The 23,215-nt window shown below is 43.3% G+C and overlaps 1 protein-coding gene across 2 annotated transcripts in view; it reads right to left on the reverse strand.

The window, feature by feature from the left end:
* Positions 1-23,215, reverse strand: part of LOC106609934 (catenin alpha-2) — a 756,904-nt gene that overhangs the window by 138,152 nt on the left and 595,537 nt on the right. The gene's annotated exons all lie outside the window — the stretch shown is intronic.

Raw genomic sequence — 23,215 nt, forward strand, 5'->3', positions numbered from 1 at the left:
CACAAAGCAGCCACAACTGTCAGTAAGAGTGTCCATGATTGAGTCTTTGAATGAAGAGATTGAGATAAAACTGTCCAGTTTGAGTGTTTGTTGCAGCTCGTTCCAGTTGCTAGCTGCGGCGAACGGAAAAGAGGAGCGACCCAGGGATGTGTGTGCTTTGGGGACCTTTAACAGAATGTGACTGGCAGAACGGATGTTGTATGTGGAGGATGGGAGCTGCAGTAGATATCTCAGATAGGGGTGAGTGACGCCTAAGAGGGTTTTATAAATAAGCATCAACCAGTGGGTCTTGCGACGGGTATACAGATATGACTAGTTTACAGAGGAGCATAGAGTGTAGTGATGTGTCCTATAAGAAGCATTGGTGGAAAATCTGATGGACGAATGGTAAATAACATAGAGCCGCTCGAGAGCACCCTTACCTGATGATCTATAAATTATGTCTCTAGCATGGGTAGGATGGTCATCTGAATCAGGGTTAGTTTTGCAGCTGGGGAGAAAGAAGAGCAATTACGATAGAAGAAACCAAGTCTAGATTTAACTTTAGCCTGCAGCTATGATATGTACTGAGAGAAGGACAGTGCACCGTCTAGCCATACTCCCAAGTACTTGTAGGAGGTGACTACCTCAAGCTCTAAACTTTCAGAGGTAGTAATAAGACCTGTGGGAAGAAGGGAATTCTTCTTACCAAACCACATGACCTTTGTTTTGGAGGTGTTCAGAACAAGGTTAAGGGTAGAGATACCTTGTTGGACACTTATGAGCCATCTTCCCCTCAGCAGCCTTCTGTGATGTTTATTACCAGTGTTAGAGAGGATATGCTGGTTTCATTTCGACCAAACGCTCCTATCCGTATTTACAGCTCGTATCTGATTAATTGCACTCACTTATCGGGCAATGCTTTTACAACAATTGGGGATAAAACAATAGCACCGGTGCATGGTTTTGATAAGAGACGAAGAGAGAGAAAAAAAGGAGGAAATATCTGCCTAGATGGACAAGTGTTGTTCGGGAGGCAGTGGATAACATATACCCTTCTGCTGGAAAACGGGTCTAATATTTTCTCGAAGGACTCAACCTCCGATAAATTACGCTCACATTTAAAAAGCTATCTTGGGCCAAATCGCAGACTCCTTTAGTATCTATCCATTCACCTAATTAATCAGGTACCCATACATTGCTAGCTTGTTCTATTCCATATTTGTACCCCGGTAAAAAAAAAGATGAGCCAAGGCCTCTAATTAGGAATGATTATCTATTTTCCGTAATGAGAATTGATGGCTTCTCTTCTGTTCCACAAAGCACTTTCTTTCTTTCTCGCTCTCTCTCCTCTCCTTCTTCCCTCCCGCCTAACCACGAAGACACCCCTTACGAGTGCAAATCAGGGCCCTTATATAAAACGAGAGGCTAAATGAGGCACTATATGATTAATGGACATCATTTCTGGAGGATTTGAGTCGCATGCCAACGATAGCCCACTTCACCTTGCAAAGCTTTCTGATGATTCGATTTAGACGGTGTCACAGAAGTCAAATAGCTTACCGACGAGTGTCGTCTTGTACCCCCATCGTAGCGCCCGAACCCCTTCTGCCACTCATGTTCCTCTCGAAACCAGGAACACTTAATTAGATCACCTAACTTCTCATCTGTCTTCTTACCTCTTCAGGTTTAATAAAAAGAGGGAGATTGTAATAGAGCTGTGTAATAGTGGTAGTGAAACAAAAAGATATAATTCAATGACGTTCTTCCCTCCTTATCCATTTCATACCAAAATAGACAGTAAGATAGACAGTACTGACAAACTATATCTCAGAAAGGAAGACAAAGAGCAATAAAGAAAACTTCCTACATTTCTATTTTTATTACCTTACGTTATGATTTCCCACTCCTTAAAAGATGCACGGGATTCCTCCCCAGGAGAGCCTTGGAAAAAGCCTAAATTAGCCCCCTTCAGAAGGTGTGAATAAGCGTACACTAATCCAGTGACCCCCGTGGGGGTCATTCTCCCTACCTCCCCCTAATCTGTGAACCCCAAAATTGCCGCACTTTCAATGTCTCTCTCTGTGTGGCATGGCAAGCCCCTGTCTAATGTTATGTAAACAGCGTACTGCCGCCGCTCGCTGATTTAACAAATGTTAATATTGCATGAGCAGAGCTTGGGCCCCTTTGATGATAAAAAGCGAGGCAGGCAGCACAGCTCTCAAAAAACTAGGGGATGGTGGATGGAGTGACTCCTTGAGGACTTCGTTTGTTGACTTCTACTTTTTTTTACGCCACTTCGGGGGTTTGGCTGAGTATCGTATCTCCACGGTGACATCACTGCAGTCAAAGAGGAGGATCGTTTTTTTCGGTTGAAAACAGGAACCACTAGCATAGTAGAGAGATAATCTTGCAATAAATGCTGGGGGAAAAATAAAGGAGAGGCTTTACTTATGAATATGATTGAAAATGCCTGTTTGAAAATCATTGAAAATCTGAATCAGAAAAAATCGTCGAGAATCATTAAAAATCATCACAGTCGTCCTTCGGTATCACGTTTGATACAGTAACTAATTGCTATTCAGGGCAGACATTTTGGGCAGGGAAGACCATCTGTAAGTCCATGTTTAAAAGCAAACCCTTTTGACCCGCCGCTCATCTGGCATAGAGTAACACACATCGAGTAAATTAGGAAAATCTTGTGGCATTTAGACCATCACACAGCTCATTATTCCTTAATTGTAGATGATTTTGAACTCAACCCTTGGAAAGGGAATCCTGCGTTGACTGACATGGACAAGATAATGGAATATCCTAACCGACTGTATATACTGTAGTATGTGAACTCTGGTGCACTTGATATAGAAACATACACAAGTTTCAGCAACAAAGCACTTACAGTACAAACCTCCCACATGTAATGTACATTTGGGGTCAAAGACAAAGTGCATTTGAGTTGTCTTACTCATTTCACAAAGCAACATGAATACAGTATCTTTAAATATCTTAAGGTAGCCATTCTGTCCTTCGAAATACATTCTACACAGTAACGAGTCTTAAAAATGATTGAAGAACCTTGAGATGTTCCCTGAATCCCAGAAATATTTGTCAATGGCAAACAGCGACTGTTCTCTACTGTAGGCAACTGTTCGAAACTCTCAATTGAAAGAGAGAGAGAAAAAGACAGAAAGAGAAAGAGAGCGAGACAGTGTGTGTGCGTGCGCACGTGCGTTTGTGCCTGTGTGTGTGAGAGAGAGTAAGCATTTCAATGTTAGCCTACACCTGTTGTTTATGAAGCATGTGACAAATAACACTTGATTTGATTTAAGAGAGACAGAGAGAAAGAAGAAGTTGTCCGATCTAAAGGAGAAAGATCTCAGAAGTGTACCCTCTTAACAGTACTCCCTCCTTCAGCCGGATGGAGAGATCACAATACCTCTCTTTCTCCTCACCTGTGCTCTGCCCTACCTCTATCCAATTTTCCATCAACCCTCCATCTGGAGCCCATTCTCTTTTATGTGTCCACAGGGACCGGGCCTTCATTAGTGGCTGTACCAGCACCTGAGAATCTCACACACACCTCTGCTTCTCACATCCCATCACAAGAGTGTGTGTGTGTGTGTGTTTGTGTGTGTGGTCTTGGATGTCTTTACTGGTGGCCATTTTGGAAGTTTTGCTGAGAGTATAGAAGCATAGGCATACAGAAAGGAACATGCACACTCACACCGTGAATATCTACAGACACGCACACACACGGGCACACACACACCCACACACACACACACACACACACACACACACACACACACACACACACACACACACACACACACACAAACACGTGTACTAAAGACAAACCCAGGGGTCTAAGTCAGCAGTGGGGTACTGCAGACTGCAGTTAAGTGGATCACACACACGTGACCTTGAGAGAACTGTAGCGAACCCCTTCTGGTAGAAGAACAGATTTTTTTATGAACCATTAACCTTGTCGGTCAAGGTAAAACGGCAGTTGGGACGTGGTTTAATTTGCCCTCATAAAATGGTTGTCATATAGATGAGATTAAAGGAAAGCTCTGTACACCCTGGTTCGGTGGCTATGTCCCAAATGGCCCCCGATTCTCTCTTTAGTGCAATACTTTTTTACAAGAGTCCATAGTGCCCTGGTCAAAGGTAAAGCACAAAATAGGGAATAGGGTGCCATTTATTACTCAGTCAGTATGCTAGAGATGCAGTTGGAAAAGGGGGAGATCGATATTCCCAATCAATCTAAGCTTCCAGGGAATCGGCTGCCACACTCGGCTACAGACCTGGCTCACTAGAATCCATAAAACTAATAATGTATGGCTTGGGTAGTTCTTGGGCGAAAGGAACACTTCCATTACCAAAGGAAATCATATAGGATTTCCTGTCAAGCTTCGGTTTTTGACATTTGATTTAGACCCAGTGATTCAATGTGTTATTCAAAACAAGGTGAATCACTCAAAGACAATAAAACGTGTACACTTCAAATCTGCAATATTAAAGATGATCATTTCATTGTTTTTAAGATAGTTCTTTCTTCCTTTTTCAGTCCTTTGATTTAAAATATCTATCAGAAGATAAATATACAGTTGAAGTTGGAAGTTTACATACACCTTAGCCAAATACATTTAAATTCAGTTTTTCACAATTCCTGACATTTAATCCTAGAAAGATTCCCTGTTTTAGGTCAGTTAGGTTCACCACTTTATTTTAAGGATGTGAAATGTCAGAATAATTACATTTACATTTACATTTAAGTCATTTAGCAGACACTCTTATCCAGAGCGACTTACAAATTGGTGCTTTCACCTTATGATATCCAGTGGAACAACCACTTTACAATAGTGCATCTAAATCTTTTAAGGGGGGGGTTAGAAGGATTACTTTATGCTATCCTAGGTATTCCTTGAAGAGGTGGGGTTTCAGGTGTCTCCGGAAGGTGGTGATTGACTCCACTGTCCTGGCGTCGTGAGGGAGCTTGTTCCACCATTGGGGTGCCAGAGCAGCGAACAGTTTTGACTGGGCTGAGCGGGAACTGTGCTTCCTCAGAGGTAGGGAGGCGAGCAGGCCAGAGGTGGATGAACGCAGTGCCCTTGTTTGGGTGTAGGGCCTGATCAGAGCCTGAAGGTACGGAGGTGCCGTTCCCCTCACAGCTCCGTAGGCAAGCACCATGGTCTTGTAGCGGATGCGAGCTTCAACTGGAAGCCAGTGGAGAGAGCGGAGGAGCGGGGTGACGTGAGAGAACTTGGGAAGGTTGAACACCAGATGGGCTGCGGCATTCTGGATGAGTTGTAGGGGTTTAATGGCACAGGCAGGGAGCCCAGCCAACAGCGAGTTGCAGTAATCCAGACGGGAGATGACAAGTGCCTGGATTAGGACCTGCACCGCTTCCTGTGTGAGGCAGGGTCGTACTCTGCGAATGTTGTAGAGCATGAACCTACAGGATCGGGTCACCGCCTTGATGTTAGTGGAGAACGACAGGGTGTTGTCCAGGGTCACGCCAAGGTTCTTAGCACTCTGGGAGGAGGACAAAATGGAGTTGTCAACCGTGATGGCGAGATCATGGAACGGGCAGTCCTTCCCCGGGAGGAAGAGCAGCTCCGTCTTGCTGATGCTCAGCTTGAGGTGGTGATCCGTCATTCACACTGATATGTCTGACAGACATGCAGAGATGCGATTGGCCACCTGGTTATCAGAAGGGGGAAAGGAGAAGATTAATTGTGTGTCGTCTGCATAGCAATGATAGGAGAGACCATGTGAGGATATGACAGAGCCAAGTGACTTGGTGTATAGCGAGAATAGGAGAGGGCCTAGAACAGAGCCCTGGGGGACACCAGTGGTGAGAGCACGTGGTGCGTAGACAGATTCTCGCCACGCCACCTGGTAGGAGCGACCTGTCAGGTAGGACGCAATCCAAGCGTGGGCCGCGCCGGAGATGCCCAACTCGGAGAGGGTGGAGAGGAGGATCTGGTGGTTCACAGTATCAAAGGCAGCAGATAGGTCTAGAAGGATGAGAGCAGAGGAGAGAGAGTTAGCTTTAGCAGTGCGGAGAGCCTCCGTGACACAGAGAAAAGCAGTCTCAGTTGAATGACCAGTCTTGAAACCTGACTGATTTGGATCAAGAAGGTCATTCTGAGAGAGATAGCAGGAGAGCTGGCCAAGGACGGCACGTTCAAGCGTTTTGGAGAGAAAAGAAAGAAGGGATACTGGTCTGTAGTTGTTGACATCGGAGGGATTGAGTGTAGGTTTTTTCAGAAGGGGTGCAACTCTCGCTCTCTTGAAGACGGAAGGGACGTAGCCAGCGGTCAAGGATGAGTTGATGAGCGAGGTGAGGTAAGGGAGAAGGTCTCCGGAAATGGTCTGGAGAAGAGAGGAGGGGATAGGGTCAAGCGGGCAGGTTGTTGGGCGGCCGGCCGTCACAAGACGCGGGATTACATCGGGAGAGAGAGGGGAGAAAGAGGTCAAAGCACAGGGTAGGGCAGTGTGAGCAGGACCAGCGCTGTCGTTTGACTTAGCAAACGAGGATCGGATGTCGTCGACCTTCTTTTCAAAATGGTTGACGAAGTCATCCGCAGAAAGGGAGGAGGGGGGGGAGGATTCAGGAGGGAGGAGAAGGTGGTAAAGAGCTTCCTAGGGTTAGAGGCAGATGCTTGGAATTTAGAGTGGTAGAAAGTGGAAAATGTAGAGAGGAGGGAGTGAAAGGATGCCAGGTCCGCAGGGAGGCGAGTTTTCCTCCATTTCCGCTCGGCTGCCCGGAGCCCTGTTCTGTGAGCTCGCAATGAGTTGTCGAGCCACGGAGCAGGAGGGGAGGACCGAGCCGGCCTGGAGGATAGGGGACATAGAGAGTCAAAGGATGCAGAAAGGGAGGAGAGGAGGGTTGAGGAGGCAGAATCAGGAGATAGGTTGGAGAAGGTTTGAGCAGAGGGAAGAGATGATAGGATGGAAGAGGAGAGAGTAGCGGGGGAGAGAGAGCGAAGGTTGGGACGGCGCAATACCATCCAAGTAGGGGCAGAGTGAGAAGTGTTGGATGAGAGCGAGAGGGAAAAGGATACAAGGTAGTGGTCGGAGACTTGGAGGGGAGTTGCAATGAGATTAGTGGAAGAACAGCATCTAGTAAAGATGAGGTCAAGCGTATTGCCTGCCTTGTGAGTAGGGGGGGAAGGTGAGAGGGTGAGGTCAAAAGAGGAGAGGAGTGGAAAGAAGGAGGCAGAGAGGAATGAGTCAAAGGTAGACGTGGGGAGGTTAACCTCTATGGGCAAGGTGGGACGCTTGCATAGACTGATGAGTTTCAGAAGAAAGTGCTTTGTTTCTGGCCATTTTGAGCCTGTAATCGAACCCACAAAATGCTGATGCTCCAGATACTCAACTAGTCTAAAGAAGGCCAGTTTTATTGCTTCTTTAACCTCTCTAGGGTAGGTGGCACCAAATCGTCCCACCTACGTAACAGCCAGTGTAATCCCATGGCGCGTTATTCAAAAACCTAAAAAATGCAAAAACTTCAATTTTTCAAACATATGACTATTTTACACCATTTTAAAGACAAGACTCTCGTTAATCTAACCACACTGTCCGATTTCAAAAAGGCTTTACAACGAAAGCAAAACATTAGATTATGTCAGCAGAGTACCCAGCCAGAAATAATCAGACATCCATTTTTCAAGCTAGCATATAATGTCACATAAACCCAAACCACAGCTAAATGCAGCACTAACCTTTGATGATCTTCATCAGATGACAACCCTAGGACATTATGTTATACAATACATGCATGTTTTGTTCAATCAAGTTCATATTTATATCAAAAAACAGCTTTTTACATTAGCATGTAGACTAGCATGTGACTAGCATTCCCACCGAACACTGCCGGTGAATTTACTAAATTACTCACGATAAACGTTCACAAAAAGCATAACAATTATTTTAAGATTTATAGATACAGAACTCCTCTATGCACTCGATATGTCCAATTTTAAAATAGCTTTTCGGTGAAAGCACATTTTGCAATATTCTCAGTAGATAGCCCGGCATCACAGGGCTAGCTATTTAGACACCCAGCAAGTTTAGCACTCATAAAAGTCAGATTTGCTATAAGAAAAATGTTATTACCTTTGCTGTCTTCGTCAGAATGCACTCCCAGGACTTCTACTTCAATAACAAATGTTGGTTTGGGTCAAAATAATCCATAGTTATATCCAAATAGCGGCGTTTTGTTTGTGCGTTCAAGACACTATCCGAAAGGGTAAATAAGGGTGACGAGCATGGCGCAATTCGTGACAAAAAAAATCTAAATATTCCATTACCGTACTTCGAAGCATGTCAACCGCTGTTTAAAATCAATTTTTATGCCATTTTTCTCATAAAAAAGCGATAATATTCCGACCGGGAATCTGCGTTTAGGTAAACAGACGAAAGAAAATAAAGCATTCGGTCGACTCGGGCACGTGCCTAAGCCCATAGTACTCTGATCGGCCACTTGCCAAAAGCGATAAAGTGTTTCAGCCAGAGCCTGCCTCGATATCGTTCAGCTTTTTCCCGGGCTCTGAGAGCCTATGGGAGCCATAGGAAGTGTCACGTTATTGCAAAGATCCTCAGTCTTCAATAAAAAGAGCCAAGATGAAACACAATTTGTCAGACAGTCCACTTCCTGCATGGAATCTTCTCAGGTTTTGGCCTGCCATATGAGTTCTGTTATACTCACAGACACCATTCAAACAGTTTTAGAAACTTTAGGGTGTTTTCTATCCAAAGCCAATAATTATATGCATATTCTAGTTACTGGGCAGGAGTAGTAACCAGATTAAATCGGGTACATTTTTTATCCGGCTGTGTCAATACTGCCCCCTAGCGCTAACAGGTTAAAGTCACCCAGAACTGTGAGAGGTGAGCCATCCTCAGGAAAGGAACTTATCAAGGCATCAAGCTCATTGATGAACTCTCCAAGGGAACCTGGAGGGCGATAAATGATAAGGATGTTAAGCTTGAAAGGGCTGGTAACTGTGACAGCATGGAATTCAAAGGAGGCGATAGACAGATGGGTCAGGGGAGAATAATAGTAGAGAGAATGATTTATTTCAGCTTTTATTTCTTTCATCACATTCCCAGCAGGTCAGAAGTTTACATACACTCAATTAGTATTTGGTAGCATTGCCTTTAAATTGTTTAACTTGGGTCAAACGTTTCGGGTAACCTTCCACAAGTTGGGTGAATTTTGGCCCATTCCTCCTGACAGAGCTGGTGTAACTGAGTCAGGTTTGTAAGGCCTCCTTGCTCGCACAAGCTTTTTCAGTTCTACCCAAAAAGGTTCTATAGGATTGAGGTCAGGGCTTTGTGATGGCCACTCCAATACCTTGACTTTGTTGTCCTTAAGCCATTTTGCCACAACTTTGGAAGTATTCTTGGGGTCATTATCCATTTGGAAGACCCATTTGCGACCAAGCTTTAACTTCCTGACTGATGTCTTGAGATGTTGCTTCAATATATCTACATAATTCTCCTCCCTCATGATGCCATCTATTTTGTGAAGTGCACCAGTCCCTCCTGCAGCAAAGCACCCCCACAACATGATGCTGCCACCCCCATGCTTCACGGTTGGGATGGTGTTCTTCGGCTTGCAAGCCACTCCCTTTTTCCACCAAAGATAACGACAGTCATTATGGCCAAACAGTTCTATTTTTGTTTCATCAGACCAGAGGACATTTCTCCAAAAAGTACGATCTTTGTCCCCATATGCAGTTGCAAACCGTAGTCTAGCTTTTTTATGGCGGTTTTGGAGCAGTGGCTTCTTCCTTGCTGAGCGGCCTTTCAGGTTGTGTCGAAATAGGACTCGTCCCATGGTGTTTATACTTGCGTAGTATTGTTTGTACAGATGAACGTGGTACCTTCAGGCGTTTGGAAATTGCTCCCAAGGATGAACCAGACTTGTGGAGGGCTACAATTTTTCTTCTGAGGTCTTGGCTGATTGCTTTTGATTTTCCCATGATGTCAAGCAAAGAGGCACTGAGTTTGAAGGTAGGCCTTGAAATACATCCACACCTCCAATTGACTCAAATTATGTCTATTAGCTTATCAGAAGCTTCTAAAGACATGAGATCATTTTCTGGAATGTTCCAAGCTGTTTAAACATACAGTCAACTTAGTGTATGTAAACTTCTGACCCACTGGAATTGTGATACAGTGAAGTATAATTGAAATAACCTGTCAGTAAACAATTGTTGGAAAAATTACTTGTGTCATGCACGAAGTAGATGCCCTAACCGACTTGCCAAAACTATAGTTTGTTAACAAGAAATTTGTGGAGTGGTTGAAAAATGAGTTTAAATGACTCCAACCTAAGTGTATGTAAACTTCCGACTTCAACTGTATATATATATATATTTTCTTTTGTCGGTCCATTTCTTTTCTGTTTCTATGGTGGCCTGTCCTATTATTTTTTTGTGATTCTAGACCTAAAATCTCAGTGGAAATGTATCTATCATCGGTTACAAAATAAGCCATTTTCTCTTACATACAAGCTCTCTGGGGTCTAAGTGCATTCCTCATTCATCCATCCCTCCCTCGCGCCCTGGTCCGTGGTTGGTCAATTAATTTTAATAGACAAAGGGATAAAGAGGAAATTGAACATTATACCACATTTACACCGAGAGGTATCAAGGTCTGTCTAAAACGCACAACCACTGCTGATATTACTTCTCCCTTAGTATGTTTCCTATTATCCAGCATCTATCTCCTCACAGTGATTGTCTTTGTAGTGTCAGTGTAAACCCAGATGACTGAGGTGTGGAATTAAGATGTAGTGTGCATGTGTGTGTGTGTGTGTGTGTGTGTGTGTGTGTGTGTGTGTGTGTGTGTGTGTGTGTGTGTGTGTGTGTGATTTTGAATCTGTCAGAGAGTGATTTGAGGGATTGATCTGATGCGAGAGGTAGATGTCATTGGGGATGCCTGTCGCCGTAGTCAGGTGTGTGCAGTCTAGCGTGTGTGCTACGGTGAAGGTGTATTTATGGTCCTGTATGAGTGTTTGTGTGATCCTGTGTGTGTATGACAGTTAGGGGAGACCGAGGGCCCCTCTTCCATCCTTCACTGGGCCATGATGAAATGGAGATAGACTTTAATTTGAGTTTTATGGCAAGCTGGAGCAGAAGGCGAGGGTGGAGAATAGGCACTTGAGGGCCTCCAGAGGCATTAGCATTGTGTCTCATATTTACTTTCCCGTTTCAGAGCCGGGGCTCGACAAACCCGGGTTCAAATAGTATTCAAAACATTTCAGATATGTTATCGATGCTCAATTGGCAAACCCAGAAACCCGCCCATCGGGCACTTACAGCAGGCTTGAGCAAACGCTCCAAAGGCTTTGGGAGATTTCAAATGTTTTTTTGAACCCGGGTATGGCTGCTGCTTCCTGTCACTAATGTATGAACATTAACTGGGACATGTCAGCAACACGGTGGAACATGTGTGCATCCCGCCATCGTCAATCACTGGGAATAAGAACAGGATGAGATCGACAGATAGGCCTGGGAAACACGTAAGCATAGAATTAAATTAACGCCAGTCTACCCATCATGGTACATTGAGTTGAACGCGAATGTCCCTTCTAATAATTCAATTTCTATGCATGTAGCCATCAGACATTGTATGTGGCGCTGTCACTGTGTGTCTGCTTCGCTACACAAACCAATTGATGTTGGTGTCTGGTCGCAACATTTTGTTTACGTCCTGTCTCGGTTTTTGGGGGTGAAACATAAGGACGTTGAGTTTCTGATGTCCTTCAGTCATATGAAGCGACAATTTAAATATTTCCTTCCCCCTCTCTATATTATTTTCAGCAGAATTGCCATGAGTTGACTAATGGTAGTGTGTTATGTACTTTGAGTATGAGCTCTGACTACTCAACCAGCCTCTTCACATGAGTTCCGGGCTATGTCCCAAATGGAACCCTATTCCCTATATAGTGCACTATGGGCAATGGTCAAAAGTAGTGCACTATAAAGTGAATATGATGCCATTTGGTGTCGAGACCTGAGTATGATGTTTCATCACAAACACACTATGATCCATCACTGATGAGATTAAACAAATGGCGTTTGAAAGCCTTGACAGCCATTAGGAGAAAATGTAACATGTCTAGACATGGGTACTGCACACCGCAAGACCACACCAACCCCATCTTGAAGCACAAGCAACTATACATTAATCGGACCCTTTGTTGTACTTAATCTCGTATAATCCACTTAGTGTCATATCGGCAAAACATGACAAGAATTCCCCCGGCGTGCATTCGTTGCAGACGCGTTTCCACACTAAAATGGCCTTTAGAGGAGAGGTGTCAACTGGAGGTGATATTGCTAGCTGGGATATTTCTGGAGGAGGACTGGGCTAATATACTGTAGCTCATGCAGTCGGGACTCTCCATGAAGTTTCCCAGAGCAAACATCTGGCCAGATCTCCAGTAGTAGGCTGATTTCTCCCTCTCTGTCTCCGTCCCAACACTCTTCCCATCCCATCCTCTCTCTCCCTCCCTCTCTCTGACCCCTCCATCTCTTTCTCCATCCCAAACCTCTGTCTACCTCCCTTCCTCTGCCCATTCTCTCTCTTTCTCTATCCCTCCCTCCCTCTGCCCTCTCTCTTGTCCCTGCTGGTCCACAGGGACCTGGGCAGGACATAATGGGCTATGCTGCAGTTTACTGTATTCTAGACTGGAGATGAAAAGGCTAATTCCGTGGGTCGGCCTTTCAATTTGGGGCTAATCGGCCTGTACATCTCAAAACCCCCTGTGGCAATGCAACACTGGAACAGGCCCGGGTGGTTTGGCTTCACTTAATTGTTTTAGATATCTAGGGAAAGGATACTAGTAGACTACAAATAGGTCGAACATTGTACCCTCTTCTAAATATTAATCAAATTCATTAAGAACGCTTCAAGTAATGAAGACAAAACTTTCCTAAAATATACATCAATTCGCTGTGTTTGTTCCTGCATTAAGGTTGGCATTATACTTTTCTAAGAGTCAAGTAATAATGACAGATTTCTCCTTATAGATTAATCAACGTTAGCTGTGTTTGTTCCTGCATTGATGCTATCATTATCCAGTTGACCTTGCGTAATGAAAGAATTCCCTGCCACTTAAAATACCTCCTCTCACACACGGGGACTATAGGAACGAACAGTTCACATCAGCAACAGAGCAAAAATAACATGTCTCATTTAGACAGGTTCTATCGCTCAAGGCCAAACAAATGGACGTGAATGCCTGGGGACAGTCGACCTAGTACCACTACTGCCACGAGGCATATCCAGCTAGCAGATATCAGCTAAATAAATAATTGTGACCAGTGAGAAATTATACATCTACCAAAGGAACCTCTTTAAATATGTAACCAACACAACAACGGAAGAAGTGGTGGTTTCCAAACGGACATATTGAAGACTGGAATCGCTCTATAACTCTGGAACTTTCCCAAATTCCCAGGTTTTCCCAAAAATCTTGGTTTGAGGACTCTTTTATTTCCTACTTATTCCCTCCTGATGCCGGGAACCTTTCAACCGGGATTAAAGGAAACCTTGGGATTTTTTTCAGAACGTCAGTCAGTCTGTGTTGCTGATAGCCACCAAGGCTACGGCTGTTCCAGTCCCAATCCCAGTTGCTGCGATTTCCACCCCAGCTGCGACGTATTAGCTGTAGCCTGTGGCTTTATTGATAAGATTACCCTACATCACAGTTAAATCTCCTTAAACCTCCTATTAATCCACAGCTGTCACCTATGATTGCTGAGCACAGGAGATTTCTGACACCGTGTGGTGGATGGATCTAGTTTGTGTTTTGAGATATGTCTATCCCCCTGTAGGGTCGTAGGGTCGGTATCAGGCGACCGCAGATCATCTGGAAAACAGGTGTGACCGGTGACGAGATGCCAATCTAATAGAGTTCCTTTTCTGATGACTAATTCTTTTAACCTCGGAGCAGATCAAACACATCTTAAAATAGCATCTTTAGCAAGGGAGGGGGAGGGGTGTTGATGTATCTCTTTCTCAATCCCTCCAAAAGCTGTCTGCTGCTTCCCATCTCCTGCACCCAGATTTCCTCTGAGGCCCATAACTCCTGAGCGGAGCAGGGATTAACCATTTGCCCAAAGGTCTGGGTCATCACAAATAGACTTGTTCCAACAGCCATCCATCCGCCCGGCCCCCCACCGCTGTCTCCCGACACGGCAGCTTAATGCACTCCGCACCCCGGGATAATATTTACTGCCGCAGTCAGTCTCGCGACGCTCCGAAGGCCGATCCGATATTGGTTACATTCAACTCCCATATCGATTCTGCATAATCACCGCCAATTTTTTTCTTCCTCCCTTCGATGTCTTCGGTCTCTCTTTCCCTCCCATCCCCGAGTAAGGTCACTGCTTTAAATCTAAAGGATGGCGAGTTAATGAACTGATGCAGCAGAAATTAAAACAGCGTTTCAAGTCCTTTTGCGTAAGGGGGGCAATATTTCAACAGTGAACGGAGAATGGCACTTAACTGCTACTTTGAAATTGCAAATGGGAACAGTGTTGGTGGCATTGGTAGGTCTTATTACTGCTGATTACATAGAAAATGGACAGGGGAGATGTGCGCTTCCATGTACTTGTAAGATTACAGGTTACAGTCTATTAGCCTTTGACTGCTTTTGGTTTAGTCCAGGTTATAGTTTAAAGAGAAACACCAATGAACAACATGGACAGCTGCTTTTCACTTTTCACTTGTATAGGGCAGTGAAGTCCATTTAAGACACGATTCTTAAAGGTCGGGCTAGAAGTGCAGGAATAACTAAGGCTAAAAATACATAGCTATTTTATGGTTTCTAAAATCCCAGCGATAGTAATCGTCTAAGATAAAAAATCAAATATAAAAAATGTAACTAGGCAGTGCCTTCCAACTTTATTAAAACCCACTCTTTTTAAACTGGGCCTATTGTAAACAATGCATTATTAATAGGAGCTAGCGTTCAAATATTAAGAGACAGAGAAACTAAATCAAGAGTAGGGGTAAAACAAATGCTATTCAAAGCAGAGAGTTAAGGGACAAAAGCACTACAAAGGGGTGTAATGTTATCATGGGACGTCGTACTACAAATAAACCACAGATTGAGGACTGGGACCATTGAGACATCATATTAATGAGGACAGGCAGGGAACAAGACAGGGAGAGAGAGAAAGAGAGAGCGAGAGAAAGGGACAGAGAGAGAAAGAGTGAGAGAGAGAGAAAGAGAGAAAGAGAGAGAGGGGGGTAGAACTGGTGAAGCAAATGTGGCTGCTTTGAAGTGGGAGTCAGAGTACAAGAAAATGGGGGAAGGAGATTAAAAAATGGAATATGGGGTGGAAGAGGAGGTAAGAGAAGGGTCATGACTGCATGTGGTCCAAGAAGTGAGGCTAGGGGGCAAGTTCAGGGGACACAAGGCCAGAGAAGGGGATTTGTCTCAGGATTTTAACCGCCATAAGTCCTTTTTAACCGGTAAGCACGGCATGGCTGTTAGCTTTAAACAGGTAGCTCTATTGTATCGTGTTGTGGCTAATTTGTGAGGGAAAAACCCTAACCTATCTCATACACATTATCTGAACGATTCAAACTGGAAAGGATGGGACCGTGCACTAATACTGACATTGGCCCATTGTGAAAAAATAGGTGAAAGAAAAATAGCAACACATATTAGAATTCTTTCAGACAGACAAAAGGAGTACAGAGGCAGGCACTGATTGGTTAGTATAGAGTTGAGAGAGAAGAGGGCAGAGGTAGCCATCTTCAGACGGTCCTGCACAGAAACACAAAGGAAAAAGGCCCTAAGGATGGGACCATAATGAGTCTCTCTCCAGAGTGGCCTCCTGCCAATGTCGAGCCAAGGTCAGGGACGGGACCTTGCTTTAACATTGGAATAGTGATGGACTGCAACGTCCTTGTGATGTCCAACAGGGGTAACGACCAAGCTAATATACTACCGCCTCACAATAATAATAAAATAAATGTTTCCCCAGAACAGAAGACGGGAGGCAATTTGATAGCTGGGACTAAATAATGTTCATCCTGTGTTTCAGTTAATGAGAGCGTGTCAGGGTTTTGGTCAGCGCTAATATAATGGAGACTGAGAGCCTTTATTGTTTAATGAGGGAGAGATAATTAATAGGGTATCAACTATAGTGGAGGAGAAGGAGAGAAGGAGAAGGGGAGGGAGGGAGGGAATAGCGGCGGCTTTGGTCTTTGAAGCCGGACGAGGCTCTCCTCGTTGGAAGTCTTTCTGGGATGGCGGGTCAGGGAGAGGTACGACTCATTACGGGAGTGTTGGGATTTGATGAGAGATCTGTAGCCACATAATTAGCCAGCCCTACCATAGGCAGGGCAGCTGGCCAACAGCACCTTAACACAGAGAGAGCAGATGGAAAACAAAACCTTAACACAGAGAGGGCAGCTGGCCAACAGAACCCTAACACAGGGAGTGTAGCTGGCCAGTGGTGGTAAAATAACTAAATTGTCATACTTGAGTAAAAGTAAAGATACCTTAATAGAAGATGACTCAAGTAAAAGTGAAAGTCAAAAGTAACTGGAATTGCTAAAATGTACTATAGTAAAGTAAAAGTATACATAATTTCAAATTCCTTATTTGAAGCAAACCAGACTGCAACATTTTCTTGCTTTTTTTATTGACGGATAGCCAACACTCAGACATAATTTACAAACAAAGCATTTGTGTTTAATGAGTCCGCCAGGTCAGAGGAGGTAGGGATGACCAGGGATGTTCTCTTGATAAGTGTGTGAATTGGACCATTTTCCTGTCAAAATGTAACGAGTACTTTTGTGTGTCATGGAAAATGTATGGAGTACATTATTTTATTTTGGAATGTTGTGAAGTAAAAGTAGAATTTGCCAAAAATATAAAGAGTAAAGTAAAGTACAGATACCCCCAAAAATTACTTAAGTAGTACTTTAAAGTATTTTTACTTAAGTACTTTACACCACTGTAGCTGGCCAACAGAACCCTAACACTGGAAGTCTCTAATAGTTTCTCTCTTTTTTTCCTTTTTTCTTTCTCTGTCAATCTTTCTCTGTCACTGTCAATCTTTCTCACTATCCCTCTCTCTCTCCTTCCCTCTCCCTCTCTCCCTATGAATAAGTGCATACTATGGCTGAAGTTGGGCAACTGGCAGTACAATATCACAATGATGAGAAGTGTAGCTAAAGCTTGTCATACGCCGTATATCCCAAACCCCAGCCACAGCCAGTTAGGTCCAATTCCTTGGCCAACTCACGGAGTAACATTTCCCGCCTGCCAAAAAGCTGTCCCATTCCATAATATTAAGACCTGAAAGTTGAAATAAAGAGGCTGATGTGGGGTGGAGGTTGACGGCGAACCAGACAGAGCGAGTGTGTTCCTAACTCCAAAAGCCCCAATCCAATTTGTGCTAATTAAGTTCATACAAAAGTTCATCATAAATATTTTCCTTTCTACAGCGCTGAGGTCTATTACATTATATTTATTATGTCTTCTTTTCCCCTTTGTTCTCCGGTCCTCTCCAGTCTCAGCCAATCAAATTATCTTGTTGGTAATTAGTGGCTTCCTCTGCCTTGGTCAGGCAGGTGCTAATGAGGGTGATGCGATTAAGGGGGGAGTGGGGGTGAGGTTGAACTTGGGACTGTGCAAGGTGATCAGAGGGCCCGGGGCTAGGGGCGAGAGGAGAAACTTGGGGCCCGAGACAGACAAGATCAAATAGAGACAAAAAAGGCTTGATGAAGGGCAGATCCAACATGGCAACAACCCGTTTGATACTGAACACTGATCAATGTTGACCTCGGTGAGTTAGAGGGAGGGAGCAACCGGCTAATAGCTTACACGTATGTCTCTCCTTTCTTCAGTAGGATCTAACAGCATTGTAATGATGATGAAGATGATGATGACAACGATGACAAATGACAATGACGGCAAATGACAATGACTTTTGATAACACACAACTTTCTTAGAGAAAATGGATGCGTGGGAAATTTATGCCAGGTATGTATATCAACTATGTATAGCAGCTTCTGACGAGATCAGAGAGTTATAGCGATACATACATTAGATCTAATTAAATCACGCCAATACACAGCCATCTATTTGAACATAACCTACTTCCATCACAATATGGTGCTATCAAACACATCTAAAGCCGGGTGTGCACTACATGATTTTGGCCCCCGATTTAGCTGTCCCAGACAAGTTTTTGAGATCGGCGACAAAAAAACCCATGTCGTCGCATACTCGGGGGGCACGTGGCCTTGACTGACACTCGTTCAATGTGAGCAGGTCAGAGACACAATCTGAGGGCTACCGATCTCGTGTTAGAGCAGTCCCAGGCGTCCCGATATTTCCAAACGTTGGATTTTATCGGCACAAAATCTGCAATGCTCTTGTAGCGTTAATGTGCAACGAACAAGTCTTGAGAACGGTGATCAGCAATAGCCAATGAGAGCTCGCCAGAGAAAGAAGCCAGTGAGACGATGACGTTGTTTAGCGTCACCCAGAATGTGTAGACTCTCAAGCAGAAGCCATGACTACTACTACTAGTATGCGTTTGTACTTTAACAAAAGCCAAAGCGTCAAATTGCTACAGCTCTGAAGTTCACAAGCAATGTTACTCAATTCAAAATGTCGGCTAGATAGTTCAACTCTGTACAGCGAGTGTGAGTGTCTGACTGAATGTTTATGATGCTGCTTTGAGCCACATCTCATTGTATCTACGTTAAATCTAATCGCATCGTCGCATCATTGCTATTGCGAGACAGCGTGGTATCGACAATCCTCACGACCAAGTGAAGAATCTTGGTGTGTGTGAACCCCCCAGTCTGTGCCACATCGTTCAGTGTGCTCACCGCTATGTTCGCAAACACACAAAAAACTACAGGAAAGATGGTTGATTAACGTGAGAGGGTCAGCGATTTTAGGATTTTGAAAGTTGTGTAGTGTACACAGCTTAAGTGCGTATATGAACATACGAATAACACCACATGCCATTGCCCGTTCATTCATATGTGTATAATGCACACTTAGAACATACTCTGCCATCCAAAAGAAGGGAAATGTGTATATAAATACTGCCATTAAACTAATAGGGTGTGTGCGATTGCGATCCATTTATTTGTACATGATGTGCAGTACTTTCAGACGCGGTGCTATCAAATGCAACTAAATACACTTTAACCTGTTGGGTCTAGGGGGCAGCATTTGCACGTCTGGATAAAAAAAATGTACCCGATTTAATCTGGTTACTAATCCTACCCAGTAACTAGAATATGCATATACTTATTATATATGGATAGAAAACACTCTAAAGTTTCCAAAACTGTTTGAATGGTGTCTGTGAGTATAACAGAACTCATTTGGCAGGCAAAACCCTGAGACATTTTCTGACAGGAAGTGGATACCTGATGTGTTGTATTGACTTTAAAGCTATCCCATTGAAAAACACAGGGGTTTAGGAATATTTTGGCACTTCCTATTGCTTCCACTAGATGTCACCAGCCTTTACAAAGTGTTTTGAGTCTTCTGGAGGGAGATCTGACCGAACAAGAGCCATGGAACGGTGATGTCCCATTAGACACCTGCGCGCTACTTCATGTTGGGTACCCTCGTTCCAATACGTTATAAAAGGCTATGCATTCGTCCACCTTGAATATTATTCATGTTCTGGTTAAAAAAGGCCCTAATGATTTATGCTATACAACGTTTGACATGTTTGAACGAACGGAAATATATTTTTTCCCCTCGTTCATGACGAGAAGTCCGGCTGGCTTACATCATGTGCTAACGAGACGGAGATTTTTGGACATAAATGATGAGCTTTTTTGAACAAAACTACATTCGTTATGGACCTGTGATACCTGGAAGTGACATCTGATGAAGAGAATCAAAGGTAATGGATTATTTACATAGTATTTTCGATTTTAGATCTCCCCAACATGACGTCTAGTCTGTATCGCAACGCGTATTTTTCTGGGCACAGTGCTCAGATTATTGCAAAGTGTGATTTCCCAGTAAGGTTATTTTTAAATCTGGCAAGTTGATTGCGTTCAAAAGATGTAAATCTATAATTCTTTAAATGACAATATAATATTTTACCAATGTTTTCTAATTTTAATTATTTAATTTGTGACGCTGACTTGACTGCCGGTTATTGGAGGGAAACGATTTCCTCAACATCAATGCCATAGTAAAACGCTGTTTTTGTATATAAATATGAACTTGATAGAACTAAAAATGCATGCATTGTCTAACATAATGTCCTAGGAGTGTCATCTGATGGAGATTGTAAAAGGTTAGTGTATCATTTTAGCTGGTTTTATGGTTTTGGTGACCCTGTCTTTGACTTGACAAAACATTACACACAACTCTTGTAAATGTACTGTCCTAACATACTCTAAATTTATGCTTTCGCCGTAAAACCTTTTTGAAATCGTAAAACGTGGTTAGATTAAGGAGATGTTTATCTTTCAAATGGTGTAACATAGTTGTATTTTTGAAAAATTTGAATTTTGACATTTATTTGGATTCAAATTTGCCGCTCTTGAATGCACCTGCTGTTGATGGAGTGCACCACAGGTGGCACGCTAGCGTCCCACCTAGCCCCAAGAGGTTAAGAAACCGACGTTGAACTAACACGTTAAGCCATCCATCTGTATGGAGATAATGTGTGAGTGTGGTGTGTGAGTGTGTGTATACATTGGGTCAAATGCTAGTGAAGACTACATCCCAGGATTACCATAAATGACCCTTCATTAAAAAAAAACATGAACCCCACGACACATACTGTAGGTGGTATGTACGTGCCTATTTTTTTTTACTCTTAATTTAACTACAAACGTCAGTTAAGAACAAATTCTTATTTTCAATGACGGCCTAGGAACAGTGGGTTAACTGCCTCGTTCAGGGGTAGAGCGACCAATTTTCTACCTTGCCAGCTCGGGGATTTGAGCTCGCAACCTTTCGGTTACAAGTCCAACGCTTTATCCACTAGGCTACCTGCATGTTCCTGCTTATTTGTGTGTGTGTTTGAGTGTGTGTGGGCTGTCAGACTGCATTCTGCCTGGCTGACTGGTGTTTCGAAGCTAAATGCCCTTCTAATAGCCCTTCATTTCGGCTCCACTACAGCAACTGCAAATCATTTAATAACCTTCACTCCTCCTTCCCACCCATTGTCTGGGAAGGAGCCATTGATATGTCACGTACTAGTAGAAGGCCAATGAATGTGTGTGTGCGTGTATGTGCGCGTGCACGCGCGAGTCTTTCAGGAAGGGGACCAAGCTCAGATGAAAACAAACAGGTTATCATGTTAATAAGGCTAAGGGCAAGCTATCGCTCTCTTTCAGGCCGAGTCCCAAACGGCACCCTATTCCCTTCACAGAGGGTGCCGTTTAGGATACAGCATCAGTTTCCCAACTGCCCTGAGTTGATAAAAACAGTTGAAGCAGGATCAACTAAGGGGAAAGTTTCTGTTCGTAAAAATGTTATATAATAATATTCACTGTATAACGGGATGACCTTGAATGTTGCCTGCCCGTCGATCAAAGAGCTCCACTTACATTCCGTTTCAATCATTTCTTTATTCCTCTATTACGTTACAACGAGCATAGAGGGAACATCATGTAAACTCAAGCCCAAATTGAACTGAACATTTCTCGGAAGAGAAGGAGTTGTGGAGTGCTCGAACCCTCAGAGAGAGAGAGCGAGAGAGAGACTAAGACAGAGAAAGAGGGAACTCAGCCTCATGGGGGTGAATGGTACATTTTTTTTACTGGGATCTCCTTTAGCCGATGCCAATGGCGACCGACAGCTAGTCTTTCTGGGGTCTGACACGTAACAAAAAAGACATTACAGACAAAAAAACTATTTACATACATTTACAAACGTTAATATAAACATTACAACTAGGTCAGATTGGGAAGAGGCGTTGAGTTGTATGGTGTTTTATTCTTTTATTTTTTTTTGCTGTTTGCTTGAGTAACTTGACATGTGATCATGGCTCTGTGCGTTGTCTTGAATTCGTTCTGGATTTGGGGACTGTGAAGAGACCCCTGGTGGCATGTCTGTTGGGTAAGTATGTCTGTCAGAGCTATATGTAAGTTGATTATACAGACAATTTGGAAATGTAAACACAATAATATTTCTCACCCTAAAAAGTATTGATGCAGTTAATCTAGTCAACTCTCAACCAGGAAAGACTGACATGCATGTTGTTGATGTCAGTTCTGTATGTGTTTTGAGCCAGCTACAGCTTGGCTAGGTCTTTTGCACTTGACCATATTACTGGACAGTAATCAAGATGGGACCAGAGTCTGAACAACTAATACAGTTGATTTTTTGTGTCAAAAACAGAGAACATCTTTTTATAACAGATATACTCACTTCTTTTTACATTTTAGTCATTTAGCAGACGCTCTTATCTAGAACGACTTGAGTGAGTGCATACATTTTCATATATAATTTTTTTTTTCATACTGGTCCCCCATGGGAACCCACAACCCTGGCGTTGCTAGCACCATGCTCTACCAACTGAGCTACACAGGACCACTCCCCATCTTCACACCAACTTTGTCAATATGACTTGAACATGATAATTGACCATACAATGTTATACCTAGGAGTTTAGCTTCTTCAACTCCAGTTGAGTTTTAGGTCTTTGAGAATTTGAACCAAATACAATGCTTTTATTTTTAGTTGTATTTAAGACCAGTTTAGTATTAACACCTATTCTGATACTGACTCTAACTCCTTATTTAGAATTTCAGTGAGCTCACTGGCTTTGGGTGCTGACATGTAGAGTGTGGAATCATCCGCATACATGGTCATTCTAGCTTTGTGTAAAACCAGTGGCAAATCATTTGTAAAAATAGAAAAGAGTAACGGCCCAAGACAACTGCCCTGAGGGACACCGTACTGTTCATATCTGGTGTTAGAGAAGCTTCCATTGAATAACACTCTCTGGGTTCTACTGGCTAAGGCTGCACTTAAATCTAACTATACAGCTCCAACTATCATCTTATTACCCGTATCTTTTAACCAATCATCTGTCATCTGAGTCAATACAGTACAAGTTGAGTGCCCTTATCTAAATGCATGCTGGAAGTCAGTAGTTAAAAATACCATTGTATTTGGTCAAACCCAATTTTCTCCTTCAGTTTACTAAGAACATGAAGCAAATTGATTGGGCGGCTGTTATA

The sequence above is a fragment of the Salmo salar genome, chromosome ssa08, assembly GCF_905237065.1.
Source record: "Salmo salar chromosome ssa08, Ssal_v3.1, whole genome shotgun sequence".
NCBI lineage: Eukaryota > Metazoa > Chordata > Actinopteri > Salmoniformes > Salmonidae > Salmo > Salmo salar.